Here is a 23,500-nt window from a genome sequence, read left to right on the forward strand (position 1 = left end):
TACATACATACATACATACATACATGTAAACATATATATATATATATATATATATATATATATTTATATTTATTAGCCCCACTAGGTGATACGGCCACATACCTCTGTATAAAGTATAAAGGTACTTATATTTACTAATATAAGTATTTCATATATAAATGAGAGAGAGAGAGAGAGAGAGAGAGAGAGAGAGAGTGTGTTCCATAATTACAGATTTACGCACCTCATAGTAGTCAAACGTGCAGCCGTCTAATAATGTTACCAGGATGTAGGCTTAAAAGCTTAAGTCATTCTGGGGTATTGTTAGTTTAGAAAAGCTTTACACGTTCTTACAAAATTGCGTAACATGATCCCCTTAGCCTTACACCTAACAGGAATTATCACGCTACGATTAGATTTATGTATGCGAGCTGTTACCCTATACTTTTTTTTTATTTAACGAAATCTCTCTCTCTCTCTCTCTCTCTCTCTCTCTCTCTCTCTCTCTCTCTCACTTAATTCATATACATAACATACATAACAAAACATTATCTAAACTTCAAAGAAAAAAAGTAATTTAATGTTATGAATAAAAAGTGTATGACGTAATAGAAAACAAAAGTCACCCTTGTCACTTTTCATTATTTTTATATATATATATATATATATATATATATATATTTATATATATATATATGTATGTATATACATTCTTTTTTTTTATAAAATATAAGCAATGTAACATGTTAAGTCACATTTCTGTTTTATAAATGAACTTTCATTTCTAAAAAACTAACATATAAAAATTACCCAAATCTTAAATTTGATCACGACTTCATAATAGCTCCTGAAATAACTGATGATTCGGAAGATTCCTGCAATTTCACGGCCAATTTTCCCAAATTGTTTGCTTGAATAGCGGCAAGGGCCAATCCAATGTTTAATGAGCAAACTGAATAGTCATCATTGTAGATTCAACAAGCCTTTGCACAGCTAAAGGATCACGGTAGTAGTTTCTTTATTTAAAATAATCTGCAAGATTATTTTTGCTGGGTCGTTGAGTTTCAAAGGCTTTTATAACTAGCTCATTAACAGCAGCAATTTCAAACATATGTGAATTTATTAAAAAAATTATGTTTACAAAGTGAGTGTAAACTAATTTCATGTGATATTTTGATATCTAATTTCTGCACATAAATGTAAAAAGAAAAATATTGTGTGCCGGCAAAACAATAATCAGATCATTGAGTAACTCAATGATCAAATGTAAAATTTAGTGGGGTCGTCCATGACTTAAGGTCTTTCTTCTGTGAATTTTCATCAACATTCGTTAAGTAGTTTTGACGTAATCCTGTCCAAAGACACACAGACAAATAAATGAACCGACTCGATCGCATAGCCTCCTTGGCGGAGGTAATAAAGTTATGAGAATCTAAGAAAGCACATATGCACAAACATTTTTTCACAGAAACCCTTCTGAACAAATCTTCAATTGCTCCCCCATACGAAAACATACTAACTACTTCAATGCAAGGAAACTAAAGAACCAGGAATATGAAAGCGAAAGAGGAGACGACAAAAGAACGTCTCACAAAAAGGTGTCACAGGTAGTTTCTTTATTTTTTTATCCATTTTCTTTTTGCAATTATAATTATCCGAGAGGTAGCCATACATCTAAAGCATGAATAAAATAATTTTAATTGTTTTCCAAGATGTAAAGAAAGTCAGAAATATAGACCTTCCAATTTGATTGAACTTAGTTACATATAGCATGGAGAGGGATCTATAACACAATTCCCTATACCACTGGAAAAACAAACCATGACTTTCGTTTACTAAAAACCGGGGGTAGCAACACGTACGATCAGTAACCACAAGGTTGTTTGCAGATGACCATTTTCTCGGAGACCAGGGGTATTGAGCTCCAAATGTGTGGTCACTTTAGAGACAAAAGGGTACTCAGTTTAAAAAAAAACATTTTAGGACTAAAAGAGGTTGTATAACCTGAATATGGAGTCTACTTGCTTTTGAGCCCCGCCATGGGCTTTGGCTATTTCTAGAAACATTACTTATGCATTCAATTCTGCTGTGATGGTAATGGTGAAAAGATAACCACCCATGATGCACGATAATTAAACACGATGACATGAATTTAAAGTGGTTGATATGAAATATGCAAAGCGGAGTTGCCAAATTGGTAATGGGAATGATTATTCAACCAACTGACCACAAATGAATCAGAAAGGGGCAAGTTACCCTAAAAGGATAGCAATGATTCGCTGCATTGAAGTGAGTACTTGTTCACGCCTCTGCAGTATAAGCATAGTGTAAGTGAATGGCCGGCAGCCTTTTAATTACTGACCGGTGAAATTCATCCTCGTAATCTTAACCAACAGCTGCTGCCTTCAACGAGCTGCAGACGACAAGCTCAAGGAGCAACGAGTTTCCGTCCTAAATTCAATATGGGTTTGTATATATTCTCTCTCCCCCCCCCCCCACTCTCTCTCTCTCTCTCTCTCTCTCTCTCTCTCTCTCTCTCTCTTCAACGCATCTGATCTTTCCACTAATCTAAGACTGGACACTTAATAAGCTATACTTAATTACAGTAAGAGTAGTATCTAGCATAGTTGTAAGAAAGTATGTAGGACGTTAGGTGTTGCTTCAAGGAAACCAAACCCTTTTAAATGTTACTTTAAGAAAACTTCTCACTTTTCCATTTTCTGTTTCACACAAGGGAAAGTAATTACTTCATTAAACATTTTGTAAGAGTTCTAATATATAAAATCCGTCAATTTTGACTCCGAAGAAAGGGTACCAAAGAATATATTGCAGTTCCCAAGATCATGAAAATAACTATATAATGAATGGTTTCTGAGGTAAGAATGAACTTGTCGACCCTCATGTTTTCAGTTATATGATGGCCTACATTATGACGTATGATTAATTTCTTTGGTCTCTGCCCAGCACAAATATTATCCATAGCAACGTAGTACTAAACACGTACCTGAATCATTGCCTAAGTCAAGAAAGGCAAACTAAATTTGTAAAGAAACGATCGCACGTAGGTCAACTCATACACTTACATTTGAGGTCAGCTGGCTGTCTAATAAGTGAGATACCACCTGTGCTAAGGAACCGATACTACAATGAGAGAGAGAGAGAGAGAGAGAGAGAGAGAGAGAGAGAGAGAGAGCAACCCTAAAGACAAGAAGGGTAACTGCATCAACCAAATGGGATCAGCAAAAACGGACGATAATTCTGCGATCATGATCGCATTACTGGCCATCTGCTGTCATTCAAGATTCACGTTTCTTTTCTTCCACACCATCTAACCTTTGGTACATGTCTGCCCCAATCCCACGCAAGATTCTAATTACAAATAAGTTTGTTTAATCTTTCAGTGGTTGTACTTGAGAAAACGTTATTCTTTCCTTTAAATATGTCACGGTTATCATTCTTGGCAATTGTGAGCATTAATTAAAAAAGCTTCAGCCATCGCACCGAGACCTTATCTGGTAACTATGTCCATTCATTGGCGGGCACCCATTCAAGTTCTGACCAGACCCAATGTTACTTTGCCTTTTAAAAGTCTTCAATTGTTAATACATTCATTATTACATGAAATACCAATTTAAAAATAGTGTAATATAGCATTTAAAGGTCGCTCATGAATGGCAGAGGCAAGGGATAGTGACATTGCCCTAGCAAGCAGGACAATGCCCTAGAGACTGAACATATACTATATGATCAGCGCCCAAGCGTCCTCTCCACCCAAGCTAGGACTAGGGAGGGCCAGACAGTGGCTATTGGTGACTCAGTAGATAGACCTATAGGCTCCCCCAAACCCCCCAACCTTAGCTCACAAGGATGGTAAGATTGCAGACACTAATGGCACTAACGAGTCTGAGCGGGACTCGAACCCCCGACTGGCAAACACCAATCAGAGACGTTACCAATCAGGCCACAACAACAAGCATTTCTGTGATATTTTAATTTTTAGTTCATATAATTGTAGTTGATATTATGTGTCACATACTTACTTTGAAAAAATAAATAAACAAGAAACCTCAAGAGGATGTTACGTGAAGCAAGAACTATTTCCTGATTCAAGGTGGTCCGGTCCTAAGGATAGTTTAGCAGTAGCAGTTATGGTTTCACCTATGACCTTCCTTCCCTTTGTCCTTAAGTCGAAGAAATAGTAAGGTTCTCGACTCCAATCTTTCTACTGCGGCGCAACATCCAGCAATGGACGGCGGTAGGATGTTTATAGTTGTTTTCATCTTTGAATTTGATGTGGCACTAGTCTAATATGACTACCACCTACACCAAATTTGAAGAATGTTTAACATAGCATCTCTAAAAGAACTTGCAATTGCGTTGAGTTTATCACTTCATAATTTATCACTTTGTCCTATACAGTACTTAGTTTCTGCCTCTCATTTCAGATCGCTGAAATTTCCTTTGTTTATTTTCTCAGCTTTTTACATGGCTTTTCCCTTTTCAATGTGTTTACCTATTCGTGTTTATAATTAAATCCCTAATGCTTTTACGGTTTAAGAGGGGCATCCAACTACCGACCCATTATAGCAAGCAAGTGAAACAGAAAACTGAAACGACGCAAAATACCAAAAATTAAGATAAAATGTATAGGATCAAAGGCAAAGTTGTGCCTTTTTTTAATTGATACCCAATTAATATCATGAAAAATAAATGTAATTTTTTTTTCTATGATGTCATTTGTTTATCTTTAGCTCACATGAATGTTCCATCAACCTAAATATGCCAGTGGCTTCTCCCTTTGACCACGCCCTATCATACATGACTGCCTTATTAAAACTAGTTACAATTTTCTCATAGGAAAAATCATTGAATCAAAGGCGTTAGAAATTCTCTCTCTCTCTCTCTCTCTCTCTCTCTCTCTCTCTCTCTCTCTCTCTCTCTCTCAGTGGTACATACACACTATAAGCCCTGATGAACAGTATTTTGTTTCACATTAGATTTGCCCATCTTTTAACAGTTGGGCTTAAGACATAACAGTGGTAGAATCTAGACAAAAGGAAGAACCAAAACCTGTGGTCTCTCAGTGATTATGCGAACACAAAAGATCTAAATCAAAGCATTTTCTATGCATATTTCTATACAAGAATTAATTTCTTTGTAAAACTAATGTTTTTCACGCTTTGACGAAAATGTGATATTCATTACCATTTCAATTCTTTGACTTATTTTTTCTACAGGGTACAGCAATTAAGTGTATGTCTCTCAGTGAGATGAATATACATATTCAACCAATATATATATATATATATATATATTATATATATATATATATATATATATATTCAACAGCTTATTTGCAAACTTTCCCGAAAAACGTTATGAAAATGTAATTCACATAAACAGGAATGCAGTTTATGAATATCGCTTTTAAAGCTATTTGAATGAAAATGTGAGCAACCAGAAGATATATTAGCGCAAATGAATAAAGAGAATTATAGACAAATTAACAAGGGAAAACTATAGTATTTGTCCATATTTTCTTGAGTAACCAATAAACATATTAGCAATTTTCATAAAAAAAGGCTATAAATGTTTAGATATTCCATTCTATCTATACTATTCAAAGTACTAAATCACCTGTTCCTAGCTCCGGCTGCATTTGTTAGTCAGACACGTCCCTGACTCAGTGAACTTGTATTTCTTATTCTATTTTTATTAGGGTTAAAACACTCTCACTGGGTCTTGATAAGAAAATGATATCTTCTGCTCACATGACATCAGAAACTTGATCTTTATGAGCTAGAGAAATAGTGAAAATACAAACCGCAAAGTGACAAGAGATGAAACACCCCTCAAGTGCCACTTGAGTCGTTCTGCGAGCGTGCAACAACACCCGCTTTACGAGAAGTACACACGTTTTACGCATTATAAGAGGATATTGTTGTTTGTTTGTCTACGGGACTCTTACTTCAAGACAATGTTCATAAAAAACACGGAAAATACGTCTTTTTTTTAAATTCTCAAAAAAAGCCTTTCCTTCAGATATATTTGCATTGAATTGATAATATAATTTCGGTGATATCATTCCTCGCAAATACCCTTTTTATTTACTCAAGTATCTAACTTACATACTTCGAACCAATAAAAGAAACTACATGATTCGTGTATCATGATACAGACGTAATTAGTTTGAAACACCCACATAAATGTACGCATTTTGCTTTGTGTATTTGCATATGAACGGTCAAGCACACATTCAAACAATGCATTTGTAAAAATGCTACCACAATGGTACGTTAAATGGGTTGGGATAACAAAAAGATTGAAATTATCCTCAGGAGGAGAGAGAGAGAGAGAGAGAGAGAGAGAGAGGAGGAGAGAGAGAGAGAGAGAGAGAGAGAGGAGAGTTCTCTATTCATCACAAAGCCATCATCTGTCCGCGGTTTATGCTGGGTAGTGTTCAATGTAGAAAGCTGAAAGGCATAACAAGCTATATTATATCACTGTATGTGTCATCTTGGTATTGCGCAAAACTCATGCACTGAACTTGGGAGTATTGGAACCTTAAAAAAAGAACGGTAATAAGAAATATCGTAGGCAAAATTATCGTTACTGGTATATAAAAAAATATAAAAGAATTCCCTCTCTTTTACTCTTTCACTTGTAAATACAAAACAATATTTTTCTATAATTAGTTTGACAAAATATCAAACGTTCATGACCCTAAAAAGTTGATCGGATCTGATTACAAACGACTTTGTTTCTCACGAATCACGACAGCATATTGCCGTGGCATCTTAGAAATTCAATTTATATCAACATTACAGTTTCAGAAGGGATAATAATTAACCGTTTCATATTACAGGATTTAAAATGAGAGAGAGAGAGAGAGAGAGAGAGAGAGAGAGAGAGAGAGAGAGAGAGAGAGAGAGAGAGAGAGTAGGGAATGAATGAGCAGTTGTATATCACTGCCCTAGATATCAGTTGAAGAAATGTGCCATCATCCCTAAAAATCTAAAAAAAAAATCTCCTTATCCGCTGGATAATTGAATACTCTTGTAATAGTAACCTAACACCATTTGCCAAGTAAAACACTGTTGCTTCTTTATACCCAGTGTTACTTAAGAAGAAAACAAGCGAACATAGCTGCATCTCTGACCACTTCGAAGCTTACATATAAACAAACCTTCAGCTTGAACCAAAAATTTATTGGTGTTACCAATCCACCATTTTCTTTCTTCCTATTTTGCAGACAAATGGGATGACTAACGACCGTTCTCTTCCAAAGATAAATCATTTCATTTGTTGCCTTTCCTACCGAGAGTTATGTCCCGGCCTTCCTAAATTCCACCTATTGTTCACTATCCAACGCGGGTCTAAAAAAAGAGAATAAGCCCGATGACGTCACACAAATCTTTTAAATGGAAAATAATAAATTCATATACTTGTGCAATTGAGTCAAAATTCCTTACCTTATGCTAATCAACATTATTTTTGCAACTCGTAGGACTGGAATTTCTCTCTCTCTCTCTCTCTCTCTCTCTCTCTCTCTCTCTCTCTCTCTCTCTCTCTCTCTCTCTCTCTCTCTCTTCCAAATATCAAATAAAACTTAATAGTATCACGTTGAGCAAATACCTTTTAGTCGCACGATTTTTGTAGAGAAAGGGAGTTAGAGTTTCTCAAAAATAATGTTTTTTCTCTCTTCCTTTTTATTCTGAGATTGTCCAACCAGTTTGTTTCCGTTTCCTGCACATCCTTTGTCCCTTATGATGTGCTAGCAAGATCTTCATCAATATCAATGGCTTAAATTTCATCGGGCTCATCATGTTTCCGCCTTGCTTGCTACCACGGCTGTGTGTCAGATGCTTTCGTTGACTTGTTTGTCACTGGCTTGCACTATCAGAGTTCATTCGTTGGCGCATTCGTGTACTTTTTTGCTTTTCTAACAATCTCTCTCTCTTTTCCCATTATGTGCCGGTGTTATTTTCTTAACTTCGTACATATCTACACACATAATCTCTCTCTCTCTCTCTCTCTCTCTCTCTCTCTCTCTCTCTCTCTATCTCTGCAAACGTATGACTATTTTATGTCTCTCCGTCCCTAAGGTAGAGAGGGAGCAATTATTCATACCTTGGAGATAGGAGAGGGGGTGGGAACGGTTGAATCTGTGCGTTTGCGGTGAGTGCAAACCTATCTAGTATATATATACATATACAGTACATATATATAAATATATACATATACATATATACATATATATACATACACACACACACACATATATATATATATATATATATCGAATTAAAACATTTTCACACATTAAAGTGTTGCATGAATTAAACACGTGAAAGAACTACGTACTACCCTCTTCATCCTTTGTGATATATATATATATATATATATATATATATATATATATATATATATGTGTGTGTGTGTGTGTGTGTGTGTGTGTGTGTGCGTGCGTGTGTGTGAGTGTGCTTAAATTACAATAACTGACACATGATGAGCATAAAATATAGATTATAGCCACGAATGGAAAAGAGAAAAGACTTGATTGGAGTTCGTACTCTCGTCTTATTGGTGACATCTACGGTCTCACAGAGAATAAATATTCAAGGATATCGTATTTAAGAGGAATGGGTTCCTTATACTACCAGTTTCTTGATGATTCAAGATAGGTCAGATTTCAGAAGAGAAAAATACAAGATTATTGGAAAACAAACCATGGTTTAGATTTAAGTAAAGTCACTGTTCTCGATTACCGCCATGGTCTCCAACCAACGCTATTCTCATGGTGAGTCCGTTGAGGTCATCAATATGACGAAAGTGTTAACTCCAATCACGTCTTTTTCTTTTTATTTTCGGTGTTTTATACATACATACATACATATATACAGTATATATATATATATATATATATATATATATATATATATATATATATATATATATATATATACTGTGTGTGTATATATATATATATATATATATATATATATATATATATATATATATATACACACATACATACATATACCAGGATCTAACATTTAATAATAAAAAATAGACAAAAAGTATACTTTATATGCTTTATCAAATATGGACCCGAAGCCGGCCTTTTCTTCAAGATACCCAATTAAGTGTAAATTAATTTACATCTTCGCACCACGTTATCTGACTAGACACGCATTTTAAATGAGTGCTTACAATAACAACTATGAAAATAATCATAATGATAATTCCATAAACGATATACTTGAACAAATACTAAAACATGTTTAAATTAACATGCTAAAAATCAATATATACATACATTTAATTATAAAGGAATTTTTTAAAGACTTTTTCCAATATTCTTCTAATAATTATGAACTCCTTTTTTCTACCATTACTACTGTCCAGTCTCACTCATCACAAGTCCCTATGAAAGTATGGAGAATAGTTTTAATCCGATCTTCAACAAGTATATTACGTCCAAACAATCTAGATGATCCCCTCATTTATTCTTATTTTATCGGTATGGCTAGATAATAATTACAATATTCATTCTTATCATTAATATTGTTATTGCTATAACGATAATAGTATAATTACAAAAATCATAAAGAATTTTGTTGCAGTAGTTGAAGCTATTTAGCTAAGATATGAAAGGTGGAAATTTGATATAAAATATGAAAATAACATTAATAGTATAAAAAGTAAAACTGAAAAGAGCACCACGACCAGTAGTATGAAAAATATCAAAAAATTACGAAAGGGTTACTGTAGTACTGAGGCATTTTCGATCTCTGCATCATAGGATAAAGATAAAGTACTATTTCTCGGCTGTGTACATTCATGCACATGAAGCGTGAAATAAAAAGGCATGTTCTGACACAGGATATCACCCAAGTCAGATCATAATACACCTAACGCCTACATATTAAGACTAACAAGTGTAGATATCTTGTATAAACTAGATATAGTAGAGAGAGAGAGAGAGAGAGAGAGAGAGAGAGAGAGAGAGGGGGGGGTGAAACTGTCTGGTAGACGTTTAAAAAATGTCAGAGGAGGCTGTTAGAAGCGATAAAATCTCATAGAAGATTATCCACATCCCGCTAAACAAACATGTTTCAGATCTCTCATAACGGCACACGGTTATTAATTTCTCACAACAGCTCGGTCTCGAAAATAGATCATCCCCTGCTCTCTGTGTTATTTCCCGATAATATTCAGCCATGTATTAAAATTCTCACTAAAATCATAATCGACTTCATCACCCTTTCACCAATAAAGTCGCAAAGTTTCTTACCTCACAAACCGAACGTCGGGTTCCTTTTGTGACCTTCCAACGCGACCGACGCTTCACGACTGCTAAGTTAAGTGGTAACTTTCCTCCTAACTCGAGTGACTTCGTGAGGGGAGAGAGCCCTGACTTGCACTCATCATCCTGTGACCCCCAACTGGTTTTTTCCCTCTTTAGGAGAAGGGGGGTATGTTCTTTAAGGCAACGTGCTATCCATTTGGAAGGAATTTCCTCTCCATCACCCACTTGGGCTCGATCGTTCTTGCCTAAGCTATGACGTAAACCTCTCTGTTCTACTTTGTACCCATCAATCAGGCGGTTTGATATCGACGCAAACAGCCTTCAAAAGCTCAAGTTGTCCTGGATTAAGAAGGACCAAAATAATGACAGGCAGTAAGTGTTAAGTTGGGAACTGGTGGTAGCTATTTGCTGTTATTATCTCAGATAGAATAATGGTTGGAAAATAGAGGGAAATAAAAGCAAGATACGAAAGCACAATAGACTCCTTGTGAAGTTCTTGAAATCAGAGAGCGGTTGTCATTGAACTTAACAGGTCAACACACTTGGGAGAATAACTCTAACAACAATAAACTTAAGACGAACGTACAGGCTCTCTTAGAAAAATGCAGAACCACTTGCCTTGGGGAATTTGGAAGAATTGCACCACGTTTCAAGGACAATTTGACCTTGATAGTTACTAAGAATGATGACATCATTTAAACAAAAGTGATGTAGAAATGTTCTTTGCACAAGCACTTCAACTGAACCTCTCATGGTCCACTTTTAACTGTACTAGTAAAATGACTGTGAAATAAAATCTCGGTACATTTTCCAAGTAAAATGAATGTTTTGCTTAATCCATGTTCTTATTTTTTTTCACTTGAAACTCATGAATACCAAAGTTTCTATGATCTTTCATATTACTTTGGTCCGGTTTACCAAAGTCACTAAAAATACACTTAAATATTCAAAGGTCGCTCATGAATGGCAGAGGCAAGGGACAGTGACATTGCCCTATAAAGCAGGACAATGCCCTAGAGACTGACCATATATACTGTACTTATGATCAGCGCCCAAGCCCCTCTCCACCCACGCTAGGACCAAGGAGGGCCAGGCAATGGCAGGTGATTACTCAGCAGATAGACCTATAGGCTCCCCCAAAACCCCCATCCATAGCTTACAAGGATGATGAGATTGCAGCGACCAAAGAAACTAACGAGGTTGAGCGGGACTCTAACCCCAGTCTGGCCTTCACCAGTCAGGGACGTTACCGCATCAGCCATTAGCTCTTCTTCAGTGATTGAAAGTGCTGATACTTCGGAATCAGTTTTCTTGTTAAAATACTGCCATATAAATCTTACATATACCGGTAGTATTATATAAAAAAAACGTTATGAAGGCAATACATGAATACTGTCTTGAGATTCGAAACCAAATGTCTCAGTCTTCCATGTATGTATACAAAGTGTTTATAGTTATGGAATTTTTCTTCCCAGGTTCCTTTTGTATTAGTTAACAACTAAAGCGGCTTATTGAAATGCATATATTTGTGCGCGCATCTATATATATATATATATATATATATATATATATATATATATATATATATATATATATATATATCTATACAAACACACACACACACATATATATATATATATATATATATATATATATATATATATATATATATATATATATATATATATAATATTAATAATAATAATAATAATAATAATAATAATAATAATAATAATAATAATAATCAGAGATTTCTAACCTCCGCCAAAGGTTAATGGAGTCTTCTAAGGCCTAAGATCTATCTGTGGAGTAAATTTCACCAAAATTCATCAATTTGTTTTGACATAATCTTTAAATGTGTAAAAAAAAATGCAAATCCGGATCCAGATCACCTCCAAAATTTAATGGGGTCGTCCATGACCTAAGATCTATCAGTGGTGAAAAATTTGTCAAAATCCGTTGGGTAGTTTTGACGTATTCCTGTCAAAAAAAAAAAAAAAAAAAAAAAAAAAAAAAAAAAAAAAAAAACCGAACAGGAATACGGATCTGGTACAGGATCATCCCCAAAAGTTAATGGTATCGTCCATGGCCTAGGATCTATCTGTGGTAGAAATTTCCTCAAAATCCGTCCTTTTGTTTTGACGTAATCTTTAAAATTGGGAAAAATTCTGATATAGAATCCAGATTCGGTTCATTTCCAACATTTAATAGGGTCGTCCATAACCTAAGAAATATATGTTGTGAAAATTTCCTTAAAATCCGTTGAGTATTTTTGACGTTATCCTGTCCGCATACAAACAGACAAATAAATAAATAAATAAATAAATAAACCGACTAGAAAACATAGCCTAACCTCTTTAGCGGAGGTAATAATAGGGAAAACGTAGACATAGTGAAATCATGGAAGCAAAATGCTTTGCTAATTTTGCCAACGTAGTTCGTCATGGAAAGCATATCGTCAATAATGTATAAAAATAATTATATGACCTATAGGGCATGAACTCTACATTCAAAAGATTCAAGTTAAATTGGCATTTTTTGCACCCATCTTATAATCAAGTTTTCCGAAATTATATTTACTCATTGTCCAAAATACTCTACGTTATCTTCCTTGCCGGGTTTAATTTCAAATTGTATAAATAAGAGATGAGTTTTGTTATATTAGGGCCACATAGCTGCATAAGAAACAAACATTCAACTTTGTAAGTGTAAAACGCAACATACTGTGCGAACTATATAAACATTACGTAACCACGTCAACTGTAATGATTCATAAGACAGAACAGTCATGACTTGATCTAAAAAAAATATATCCTTTTTACTCCGAATTAGAAAGTCAGAAGGAAAAATTTCTAGTAAAAGGAAAGAATCCCTCCTTGCTTTATAATTCTAAGACATTGTTTGATTTAATATTAACACAGAAAGTAATCTAATTTTTAACTCTCATATATAATTTGAGCTTCCATTTCAAAGCAGATAATTAATTATCACAGATGCAAATTATATCTGGTAATTAGTAAAATACGTAATAATGTTATATTTATTTCAAAATTATTTTCATGTCAGACAGCCTTATATATATATATATATATATATATATATATATATACAATATATATATATATGTATATTATATATATGTATATATATATATTATATATATATATATATTATATATATATATGTGTGTGTGTGTATATATGAACACTGTATGTGTATATATATATATATATATATATATATATATATATGTATGTATGTATGTATATATACACATATGCTAAAAAAAACGGAGTCTTATTGAAGCCAGAGTTGAAATTTATGAAGAGATTATTTGGCCATCTCTGTTTTCATTGAAGTAAAGAGTAGTTGTTGAATGCGAATAAAACAAAAAAGTCATAACCGGCGAGAATATTTCTTTACCGAAATAACATATTATATGAAGTATAAAACTTGAGAAATGAGAAAACTAGAAATGCACTGTAGCCAGAAAGCTGGACTAGTGTTTCGAGATGATCTGGTCATTTTGTGAGAATGGAGAATGATAGAATATTCGAAATATTAAGAAAGTTCTGGCTACATGAAGTGGTTAGATAGAGTGAAGCATGTCTTGGAACGTAAAGCTCTTAAATCATTATAAGAAAGAATTAATGTTAGTATACGCTGCTCCTAAGTCTTCAGAGTAAGAGTTTAAAGTGGATAAAGGGCAAAATTTTCTGTACTGAACGTTTGTCCTTGACTGAATGTAGCTGGGTCGTGCAATTTCTTTTTGTAAAGAGCATTTGTTCTAGACTAAAAATGGCCGAGTTGTGCGAATTTTCTGTACAGGAGGGTTATGCATGACTGAAAGTGACTGAATTGTAGAAATGTTCCGTGCAGAACATTTGTCCTTAACTGAAAGTGGCTGTGAATGCAAATTTTCTGTACAGAGCTATCTTTGAAGGTGCCTGAATTGTGCAAGTTTTCTGTGTAGGAGGTTTATCCTTGACTGAAAGTAACTGAATAGTACAAGTTTTCTCTACAGAACGTTTGTCCTTGACTGAAAGTGGCTGAGAAGCAAATTTTCTGTACTGGATGGTTATCCTTGAATAAAGTGACTGAATTGTGCAACTTTTCTATATAAAACATATGTCCTTGACTGAACATCTAAAATGTTGAAACTTTGAGGTTGATAATGACTTGTATTTTCTGAAACCACATAAAACATTGCGATACTCTACGATATAATGAAAATAACTAAAATAATGAACTATTTTCGTGATTCTCTTAATTCGGGTGCTTTAAGAAAAAGACCCGCTAAATACAAATAATGTACTGTGTTCCATAATATCCTATTTCAGAGCAAGTTCTTTAGTCAGTGCCTAGCGTGCTCCTCCACGAAGTTGCATGTAATGTCAATCCTAATAATTATAACAAAAGAATAGGAAAAACAGCCCCAGTAGACAGTACCCCCAAAGCTCGGCATGGCTTTGATTAAAATTGTCCATTAGTCTCATTTTCTTTTTATTCTGTTGTTACTCTAACAAGCCTAAGCCAGAATAATTTTCAAATTTTGGTCTATTACCTGATAATTGGTTTTGGAACATGCCACCTCTGTAAAAACTGATACCGAGAGATAATTGGATTTGGAAGATACTACCTCTATAAGAATTGATAAAGAAAGTATGAAAGTAAAGTTATTACCAAATCAGCTAACTGATCTTTCTGTCGAGATTACAACAGAGAAAATGTGGAATTATTCTCGTCGATATGGATTCACTCACACTGCAAATACGTACAGTCCGAGATGTGTGATCACTTGGACCTAAACGATAGCTGTAAGTTTGCTTTGAATCAGTTAGTTTAGGCATGTTCAATTTAATTCTTACCCCCACCCCCTAAAAAAATACATTTCAAAATCAGCGATCGTCAGCCTGTGCTCTCATAATCAGAGTTTAGTGATGAACTACAGTAGCATAAAAAATTAAAGTAACCAGTTCCTGGAACTTTCATTAGTCTTGAAACCAAATACTGTACACGGAAAATAGATTGAGCGTTGAATAACACTTTTTTAAGTTTCAATGGTTTTCTGCAAAAGACATATATGTGTAACAGTACTTTAAATCAATATTTTTTTTGAGAAAGTACAGAAATTTATAGTCGTTACTTTCTTCACTTAATGAACATGCCCACCAAACAGTGACGACTTAAAATACGTGACCTCTAATGGGCGGCGAAGAGACTGGCTGAGACATAGGAACTGACGCAGACGTCCCAGAAATGTAAGGGGTGTTGCAAAGACAGTGACAAAGGAGCATAAAAAATAGGGAGGGAAAGAGAGAGCAACATCACCGTTCAGTCTAGACTGTGACAAAAAATTTAAAATCATACAATAAGTTGAGATTAGGGCATTAAAAATTCAAGAGAGAGAGAGAGAGAGAGAGAGAGAGAGAGAGAGAGAGAGAGAGAGAGAGGGGGGGGGGTGGATGTCGCACATGATACTGAATGAAAACGCTAAAGTTATCTCTCTTGAATTATTTAAGAATGATTTAAGAGTATTCCAACTCCATGATCATATAAGTTCTCTTACCACCCTTTACAACTTCTTCCTATCTGTTATTCTACTTCTTATTCTCATAGAATAAGTCCTACAAGAATGGTAATTGTATACTGCTTCACAATGAAGTATATCGTACGAGTAAAATAGGCAAACACGAAATTTGATGTATTTACTTAAGAAAATTATCATAAGCCAATTATAATGGAGGTACAGGTGGCACACAGATAGAAAATCAGTCAAACCGACAGTTATAATTACTACTTCTATTATAATTATGATCTATTCGAGATAAACAAGAACTAGAGTTACTAGACCATAAACCAACGAAAATCATGGTATACATTTAAAAGTTATTCTTGACTTCATCTTCTCGTTGAATCTAACCAGTTTTGGCCTTTGATGCTTCAATCAACACCATTATGATAAAAGAATCAATCATATCAGCAATACTGAATCAAGAGATCTCATGCTCGAGAGTACACTCGGGCACACTATTCTATCTCTTTTCTCTCCCTCTTATTATTTTCAAGATTTTATAGTTTATATATCAAAGAACTATTTTAATGGTATTATTGTTCTTAAACTTCGCTTGTAGTTTAATTCCTTATTTCCTTTCCTAACTGGACTATTTTCCCTGTTGGAGCCCTTGGGCTTATAGCATCCTGTTTTTCAAATAGGGTTCTAGCTTATCAAGTAGTAATAATAATAATAATAATAATAATAATAATAATAATAATAATAATAAAAGCTCTTACCGTTCTCTGTTACCCACTACCTATCTCCCAGTCGTGAAATGCCTCGGCGATGAATCATTTCGGAGGCCTCTAACGTCAACCATACCACTACACGCTTCATTCACTAATTATTCCAAAAAGACTATCTAAACATTAAAAACAAATAATGCGTTTATATGTAGAAGTGAATGTACATATATACTGGCGTCGAGACGTCGCAAATAAAACACTTACAAATAAACAAACAGCATCGATACGACTCATCGCCACCTCATAGTACGGAGAATGTGAGTTCACTGAACATAAGATAAAAAAAAGGAAAAAATCCGAGGCATTTACATAATAATAGCCACGTGTGTGGAAGCCAGCGCAATAGAGACCATAATTAGAATCAACACGTGCATTCGACAGTGGGCTATAGTGCACAATGACGGATACCATAGACTCTACACACTCTCTTTCTCTCTCTCTTTCGCTGTGTAATTTCCTTTTTACGCCCTGTCCCTCCTTTTGAAATTCAGCAGATAACAAGTTGCCTGTATGACAGGAAATAACAGATACCAATACAAAAAGTGAGAACTCCGTCCGCTTCCCACCCCAACTAACCCATGTTCATCTCATTAAGAATCGCTCGTGGGCACCAACTTCCTTTGTGAATCAGTAGGCTAAAGCCCTGACGTTACACATTTAGCAAACTCTTATTTTTCTTTTTTTTTATTCTTGCTGGAGTTTCAGCAATCGAATAGTTTCCATTGGTAAGTCTATATGTTTATACACATAAAAGTAATTCATCTTACGTATATTTCGTACCGTTTTATTTGTAAATCAATATGCCACCATCTATTCATTAGATCCCAAGAACCTCGAACACAGTTATCTATTTCCTTATCAAATTTTGAAATGTTATCAATAACAGATCTCTATTCAAAACGTACAACAATTTCAAGCGCTTAGAAATAAAATTAAAATCACAACAAACAAGGATTTCTCATCTTAAAATCCGGTGACAAACGTCGCACAAAAGGCGATTGTGTCATGTCGATAAGATTCGGCAAGGAAGCCGGAGGCCTAGATATTCATGGGGACATTAGGCTTACCACAGTCTCCAAATCTTCCTCTAACATTCTCGAAAGACACCGCAGCACTTACGATGTCGAGGGATTCTCAGATTAGGTTTAACTTACATTCAAGGGGATTTTGGGGATTAGGTCTAACAGCCCATGAACGAAAACTCATGCCTACATTTCTCTCTTATCTGATGTCTCTCCCGTTCCTCCGTATTTGAGTGATGCAAAGCTCTGCTAAGGGTATAGGCCCAAATACATTTTCTTTTTTATATAAAATTAATTTTATATAATTGGCGCCCGCTCGCATTATATCCAAATTTTTCCTTGAGGGCAGGAGCATGTCATTGAAGATATTCTTGATGTGTGGGCTCGAAAATTATAGTTCTTCAAACTTACGACCTGTGAAAAACACAAGTTGCTTCCCCTTGGGTGGGACAGCTCAGGCCTTCGTTACATCACTAGGCGTTGTTACGAGCATCATTTTACTGCTTCTTTTCTTTGTCTCGCGTGCAGATACATTTACTATTCTTTGTTTCTATTATGCGGGCTTTCGTATTTATTAATTGGCCGTGGTTTCTGTTAACAATACGGTGGAAATGCAACCAACAAGCATTCATCGTAATTCACCATTACTTCATTTATCGCTCTCTCTCTCTCTCCTGTTATGGCCATATCGTTAAAAATCTGACTCCCCATCCATCAAGACTACAGGACCCTCCTCATCCTGTCCCATCTCTCTTTTCCATCTAAAGATCAAGCATTCCGGTGTCCTTATAAATCAGGAGCCTAAAACTTGCCTTTCCCATTCTTCTCTGGCTCTGTGATTCCGACCCTCCTTACTCTAAATAATAGCCTTGGCCACACAAAACGACCCATCTAGATAAACCATTCACGTTTCATGACTTATCCTCTACCCCATGAACTAAACGTCTCATGTCTGCCACCTGCTTTTAACCGAGGTCTCTCCACATGGTGAATTCGTCAAGTCTGAAATTCCTTCGTTTAGGCCCAGATGCTGAATCTCTATTAATCGCTTAGCTGAATCTCCTTCTGTCTGATTTCTAAATCCCTTTTCATTTAGTATGCCCAAGTCCCAACGTATCAAGTTCGCTTTGTAATGTAATCTTATTATTAAGATATTCAGACTGGGCCATATGTGAAGCTGGGTATGGTAAAAACATAGACCCCCGTTACTTTTCAAACTAACTTCATATAGCATCAACATAATTCTTCCACCTTAAAGGGTAAATTATGACCGATACCAGTTATTATCTGCCATAGTTCCATTAATCGCCATTCATAATTTCCCTGGGCTGGAGTATACATAGCAGCAAATTTATCACTTATAAATATTCATAACAATATAAATGAAACTGGCATCATACTACCATATGTAATAGGGGGTTAGAACTTGAGGACTAATTACTTCGCTTATACATTTTCCGGTTAATCATTAATCTTTTTAAGCAAGACATACTTCTTAGTGCAAAATCATATGCATTTTAAAGAATAAGATTTTGCAGGTTTGACGCAATTCTACGATTGTTTCGATTGATTCTGTTGGTTTACAACCAAAACTCTCTTCCACGTTCGTTTGTTCGTTTTAGATTGTCTGACCTTTCTTAAACACAGGCTCTTGCGTTGGAGGCTGGAAATCCTCTACGTCCACTCATATCTTAAAGCAAATCCATAACTTGAAAACCTACAAATCTCTTTGGATGTGTTAATGTCTTTCCCCTTCCCGACTTGACCCTGTTAACTGCGAATCCGATAAAATGAATAAGAAGAAAAAAACTATTCAGAAGCAGCAGAACATTAGAATTGTTACAAGAACTCAGCGATCCCTCCATCAGATCTATAACACTTCTCCATTAATCCTTCTTTACAATAATTGAAATTCACATTTATGGAAAGTTCAGTGTCTCTAAAGATGAATCAACACTCATTTGCGTCAGTCATTCGGACCTTGCAGAGACGCTGTATTCTACTCTTAGGTTAAATCTTCATGATATTTATATAGAAAAATTCAATTCAGAGGATATTATGCCGTAAAAGAGTCAACATTTTGCACATAATTTCATAGGCTAATTAATAAAAAAGACGTTATTTCGTATGCAACTTGACACGAATAGGTATCAAAGAAGTTATATAATATAAAGGATAATATCCCTGAAGTGTCAACATAAAACACTCCATTTCATTCATGAAAACATACACAGAGCTAAAAGATACGCATCATTTCGAGTTAGAAAACATGCGGGTTATATGTGAGAGTAGTCAATGAAATCCTCCAACCATAAATACCTTAACGTAGCACAACGCGCACGTTTGTAATGCGCTCTTGTACTCAAGATATACCATAAATATAATACGCTTAACTCATAAATGCAGGCACGCGTCATGAGGTGAATTTGCCGAATTGCACGTTGCAGTAAATAAGAATGCTGGGGAATCATATTGCAAATAAAAAGAAAAAAAATATATATAAAAAAAAAAGAGAATCGTTTAATAGGGATTTATAAGTAATAAACTATTGAAATGAATAGCTTGGATATATATAAAAAAAACTTTGTTGAAATTCATAGTGAGAGAGAGAGAGAGAGAGAGAGAGAGAGAGAGAGAGAGAGAGAGAGAGAGAGAGAGAGAGAGTGCATGCGCGTAGACCAGTTTAAGCAAAAAGAACAAATTCAACGATAAAAGTGAGCTCAGCTAACATGTCGAGTTGCCCTTAAAAGATGCCCTCGTCACTTCCCCAAATATCTCCTTGATGAATAGGAACCATGGATTGGCCCAGAAAAGAAGTCAAGGACCCCAATGATCCCTTTGCTTTTGTCTTGTGTTTTCATACTTATGAAGCGAAAAATATCCATTTGCATAAAGGAAAAGAACACACGTGTAATGTATACATAAATATAAATATATTAATATATAAATTATATATATATATATATATATGTGTGTGTGTGTGTGTATAATATATTTGTCACCATTAAACCTTTCTTCTTTGGAGGAGTGTCTCTAAAACTTGCTTCACTTGAATTTCAGCCATCATTTTGGGATTCAGCCATCTTTTTGGGATGATCACCAGAAAAATGGCCAACTTCTCCCTAGGGCCTAGATTAGACTGTACCACCCTGTACGCATTACTAGGTATGCAGTTAATTCTCATATTGGGCTCAACACTCAATAGTATTCTAGAAGATTTATTCCATCTGTCACCAGTTTGTGGAATGATCTTCCAAACCGGGCGGTTGAATCTGTGGAACTTTGTAAGTTAAAAACCTTTTATAATTTCTCATTATAATTTTTTCCTCACTGGGCTGCTTATTTCCATGCTGGAGCCCACGAGCTTGTAGTATCGGGCTTTTAAAACTAGGTTTGTAGCATGGTTAGTAATAACAACAATAACTAGGCCCACTAGAGAGGAACAAACATCTTGTAAATAATTAACAAATATTGGTCAAGAGAGGCGCACTAGGTTTTAACACAAGTTGCCATAAAGCTCAGTCCTGTTTCAACAAATAATCGGATCACCTGAAGATAAGCGACCCCAAATAGTTCTCCTGAAGATAAAGGACCCCAACTAGACTCACCTGAAGAATAGAGACCCTGATTTTCTCCACCTGAATATAAGCGACCCCAGCTTATTGACGTCTCCAGGTGATCTATTTTGTCTTATAATAGCTTACTATAAAAAAAAAGGAAAACAATATATATTTATTAAAACTACTTTATGAAATATTTGTTAAAAAGAACAAATTTATAGAAACAATCCATATTCTACTAAAAGCAATTTCAGTACAAAAATAATCGAACCTACCATTAAAACACCTTTCAAACCACATAAATTGCTGTAAATATATATTGAAAATTCTCTCTTGCATCCACGCATTTTCTTAATCCTTGATTTATGCTTGTTCCAATAACTTTCGATGGCCTGTGTGTACTCCTGTTTCTGTATTGATAAAGTTACGGGAATGATTTACGGTCTGTTGCTGAAATCTGAGATGTGATTGAATTTTTTAATAAGCTTTCCACTCATCACTGTATATTACTGAACCAGGCAAAACAACTTTTTCTATGATTGGAAGTAGAATTGCAGCAACACGTGTTTCAACGATCACCATATATCCAACACTTAATGCTAGTGTCAACCATTCCAAATACTCATAATGGCCGATTTGGTGCACGTACTCTTTGATATTTGCTTTTGCGCGCAAAGCAAGACTCGTCAATTTGTGCAATTATGCCATTACAACCAAGTCTAACTGGGTTTGTCTCAAAATACTTCATGCAGATTTCCCTGAGAAGAAAACTGTAAATATCAATCATATTTTTTTTTTCTTTTTTTTTTTGGAAATGTTTAGAATATTATCCTGAATCCAGTTTTGCAGTGAAAGTTTAGATTTAGCAAAAAATAGGTCATTACAAATAGAAATTTTGCTTTTGAATTTAGTATTCTCTTTAAATTGGAATTTCTACACATAATTATCTTTTATAGAAGACAGATTAGTCTCTTAGCCATTAAAGAAAAATAAGATTTTTTTTAAATAACGTCAATTAAAAAAAAATATCTATTTGCTACCATATCGATAAGTTGGTTAGCTTTTTTACTGGTTAGTCTCACTCATTTCGTTACACTAATAATAATTAACTTATAAACTGGTTGGTTAGCTTGTTAGTCCCATTCTTAGATTTAAATTCCTCACCTGAAGAAAGAAGACCCCAATTTTTTCCACCTGAAGATAAGCGACCCCAGCTAGTGTTGGGGTCCCCAATCTTCAGGTGATCCAAATAATCAAACAGTTTCTGTCGCTAATCATATATATATATATATATATATATATATATATATATATATGTGTGTGTGTGTGTGTGTGTGTGTGCGTGTATACGAATAATTGTACCATACGGCGAGCGCATTTGTATAATGTAAGTGTTTGTTCGTGGTCGTGAGGACAGCGAGATTGTTTTCCTTCATGTTCTCACCATTAGCTGGATAAAAATTACTCCTATCAGCAATTGTTTCATATATATATATATATATATATATATATATATATATATATATATATATATATATATATATATATATATGTGTGTGTGTGTGTGTGTGTATGTATATATATATATATTTATATATATATCTTCAATCTTTCACACGTACTCGTAACATTAAATTATTTCTGGATTCCAAGAAAATTATACCAATCAGAATTTATGTATCCTGTCTTATCAATGTTTGATATATAAACAATGTCCCCGTGCCCTGTTACATGTATATATGAGCAATCGCATAAAATAGAGGCCCAGGCAAGAATGAAATATGTAATATGAATCACTTTTACGGTATTCATGCTAAGAAAAAAAATAGCAAAAACTTGACACTTTACAACGGGAAATTAATAAGCGCACAAAAAACAAAGATTTATAGGAGGGCGTGGGGGCATATACACAGGTGGAGCGTGATAGAAGCAAAATGCTCCCGCTTACAAAACTACAAGGGCAGTCATCCACTGGAGAGAGAGAGAGAGAGAGAGAGAGAGAGAGAGAGAGAGAGAGAGAGAGAGAGAGAGAGATTCAAATGTGGAAAGCCCTTTGTTAATATCAATCGATGCAGTGTTATAAGGTTATCGCATTGTCTTCAGCATGAAGGATCTCTACTGTTTTTGTCTTTCCTGAATGTTGATATGAGAAAGCTAAAGTCAATATCAGTTGAATTCGGCAGTTTTTATTACCTCCGCCAACGAAGCTGGAAGGAGGTAATGTTTTACTCCCTGTTTGTGTTTGTGTGTGTGTTTGTTTGTGAACAGCTTTCTAGCCACAATTTCAATCGTATAGTAATAAAACTTGCAGGGATTAACTTATG

The 23,500-nt window shown here is 34.8% G+C and overlaps 1 protein-coding gene across 2 annotated transcripts in view; it reads right to left on the minus strand.

Moving 5' to 3' along the window:
• LOC137634807 (phospholipid phosphatase 2-like) overlaps positions 1-23,500 on the minus strand; it is a 95,422-nt gene that overhangs the window by 46,873 nt on the left and 25,049 nt on the right. The window contains exon 1 of one of the 2 annotated variants that reach the window (XM_068367355.1): positions 10,277-10,431. The exons of the other annotated variant lie outside the window; for it this stretch is intronic. The gene's annotated coding sequence lies outside the window, so the exon portion shown is untranslated. Of the gene's footprint in view, positions 1-10,276; positions 10,432-23,500 lie in introns of those variants that run through there. 2 annotated transcript variants of the gene reach the window in all.

This window comes from Palaemon carinicauda, chromosome 45, assembly GCF_036898095.1.
Source record: "Palaemon carinicauda isolate YSFRI2023 chromosome 45, ASM3689809v2, whole genome shotgun sequence".
NCBI classification, from domain to species: domain Eukaryota; kingdom Metazoa; phylum Arthropoda; class Malacostraca; order Decapoda; family Palaemonidae; genus Palaemon; species Palaemon carinicauda.